At 44.5% G+C, this 3004-nt stretch overlaps 1 long non-coding RNA gene across 1 annotated transcript; it reads right to left on the bottom strand.

Moving 5' to 3' along the window:
* Positions 1-1545: 1545 nt before the first annotated feature.
* On the bottom strand, positions 1546-2753 carry LOC132536653 (uncharacterized). The gene is made up of 3 exons (XR_009548140.1): positions 2598-2753; positions 2079-2120; positions 1546-1587 (listed from the first exon to the last, which is right to left on the bottom strand). It is a non-coding gene; the product is annotated as an uncharacterized LOC132536653 (long non-coding RNA).
* Between the last annotated feature and the right edge of the window lie 251 nt (positions 2754-3004).

Genomic DNA, 3004 nt, shown 5'->3' on the forward strand with positions numbered 1-3004 from the left:
TCCCATTCTAATGCAGTAAAGAATTGTAAACAGAGCACACAGTGTCCAAGGGACATGCAGACATCATCCATGGGTCTAATAAGTGGTATCTTATGATAATAGCATAGTGGGATCTCCTAGCATAATGCTTATGCAAAGAAACTGTCATGCCCAAGGCTCCAAAATCCCAGGTACAACCCCCAGGACCACCCGAAGCCAGAGTGGAGCAAAGCAGTGCTCTGGAAAAAGAAAGAAAGCAAGCAAGCAAGCAAGAAAGAAAGAAAGAAAGAAACCTTCCTTAGGGCCAGGTAAGGCAGTACACCTAGTTAAGTGCACACATTACCATGGACAAGGACTCATGTTCTAGCCCTGGCCCCACCTGTAGGGGGATATCTTCATGAGTAGTTAAGCAGTGCTGTAGGTGACTCTGTCTCTTTCCTTCTCTACTTCCCATGTCAAATTCTTTCTGTATCTATCCATCGTTAAAATAGTAAAACAATCAAAAAAACTCCAAGGGAAGGAGATGTAGTCCTGTCTCTGAAAATGGGGAAAGATTTGAGATGTGAAAGAAAAGATATCCAAGGTCACATGACTGAAAGATTCTAACATAATGAAAGAAGTACATTTACAAATTAGAGAAGATACTCATAATTACTTCGTTCAAGTTCACATGACTTTATATTCCATAAATGTGTGAAACCACCTAGTAGCTCTCACCTTCTCAATTCATTAAGCATAATCAGCTCCAGTCCCTCCCCCCAAATGGATGTGCCAATATATCTCAAAGTTTGTGAGAACTATGGAGTTATCTCTTATGGGAGACACAGTGCTTTGGAGTGGGGTGAGCATGGAACTCTACCCCTATAGTTGTATAAGCTTATAACCATTATTCAGTCACTACTGAAAATGTGGGTAAGAGAATGTCTTAGTTCCCCATAGTAAATGTCTTAGCTATTGTACTGCAATTCCAGAAACCAAATGATACGCAAAGAACTTTCTTTTGCCACTGGGCTTGGTGGCTGCATCATGACTCCACAGCTCCTGGCTGCCACTATCTTCTTTTTTCGTTTTCTTTGACAGAGGGGAAACAGGGGGGAGAAAGGGGCAGAGAAAGAGAGAGAAACCTGAAGTACTGCCTCACCACTCATGAAGCTCCCCTGCCACAAGTAGATCTCAGGGACTTGATCCCAGGTCCTTTTGCACGGTAATGTGCACTCTACCAGGTACATCACTGCCTGGTCCCTCCTAGCTTGCTTTTGGTCCAATAGCATAAAGAAAAGTGAGGTTGTTATTTTTTCTTTAATTAGTAGAGTCACCCATTCCAGGAGGAGATAATCCACAGGGAGCAATGCAAACCACTCTGTTTATGCAAGAGAGGGTTGCATCCTGTCTCAGCTCCCTTTTTGGTGGCCATAGAGACCTGTGTGTAAATAGGAAAACACATCTTTCTGGGTGGTATGTGCTGAATTCTTCTCTCATCTCTAGACCACTTTCTGTGTGAAGCAGGAACTTGGGATGTGAGTTCTATTCTTAGAAACACTCACACAGGTGTGTTCTGCCTCCTCTTGGTTGGTATCCAGGTATTCGAGAATGGCGGTATAAATTTTGCTAATGGATTCCACAGTGACCCAAAAGAGAGAAGGAGAAATGAGCTGTTAGACTGTTATCAAATGAACTTGTGTTTTGGCTAATCATTTCAACATTTTTCAATGCTTTTTCAAGATACCAAGTTTTTGAAGATATGTGCAAGATGTAATGAGAGAAACAGTATGCAAATATATTTCTGGAGAATGAGACAGATCCCAGAAAACATGTCTACAGTGTCAGGTCTTTGAGACCAGGGCTGAACATCCCATCCTCTAGGCCTGCCTGGAGTCCAGGCCAGACCCTGGGCTGTAGCTCTGGCAGGTTCATTTGCTTTGAGAATCGGCCCATGGAGAAACCTGCCCTTATGTCAGGGCCGTTTAATACATGGTGCAGGGTGATGTTAGCTCCCATCACAGCATGAAGAGAAGGGGGACAGTAGGGATGGGCACTGACTGCTAGGACTCTGCATTCTGAGAACTTGAAGATTTCAAATACATGAAATAAGGACATACTCAGAAAGCTTGTTGTACCATTGCTCCATCTTCTCAACTGATCTGAAATCCAAGAGAAGGGGAGAAAAAAATTAAAAATGCACACAATTCACATAAACATATTGTGAGTGCAGGCCAGTGTAAACACCATCATTGATTGATATTGGTGTGACTGTGTGATACAAGAGGCCTGTCCTGGTCACTGGGTAGTGAGGGGCCCTGTTCTTTGAAAGTTTGCTGGGTTGGCAAGGAAATCTTCTAAATGGAGGATTAATTGGAATTAGGTCAATATGGTGGTGCTGGTGGTTAACTGCACATGCTACCATGCACAAGGACCTGGGTTCAAGCCCTTGGTCACCACCTGAAAAGGGCTTAGCAGCTACATGTGTTTGCCTGAATCAGAGCCATTTTGGGACAGTGGAAAGCACACAGCTGTCCTTGTGTGGGTCAGAGCACATGTGGCTAAGAGACCGCCCCAGATGGAGCTGTGCTCCCCCTGAGAGTCATAAAGAATCAGGCATGGCCTGGCTGCAGTCTTACTGAAAAGAGACCACGAAGCTGCAGTCAGCCCAGCCGAAGACCAGCGATGTGCGGGCTCTAGCAGCTTTCCTCATGTTGGGTTCCACCCACATGTCCATCAGGGGCACCAAGTACTTGATTCTGAAGTGACTCTTGTACCTGGAGAGGAAATAGAGCACAGCACTGTTAGTTTGCATCCCTGCAATCTGGGAGCAGCTGGGTTTCTCCTGAGGAGATGGTGGGTGTGTTTCTTTATTTTTTATTGGGGGATTAATGTTTTACAGTTGACAGTAACTACAATAGTTTGTACATGCATAACATTTCTCAGTTTACCCTGAGAGTTTTCCACATAACAATACAACCCCCACTAGGTCCTCTGTCATCCTTTTCCAGGACCTGTACTCCCCCTGCTCCTCCACCCCAGAGTC

This window comes from Erinaceus europaeus, unplaced genomic scaffold, assembly GCF_950295315.1.
Source record: "Erinaceus europaeus unplaced genomic scaffold, mEriEur2.1 scaffold_293, whole genome shotgun sequence".
NCBI lineage: Eukaryota > Metazoa > Chordata > Mammalia > Eulipotyphla > Erinaceidae > Erinaceus > Erinaceus europaeus.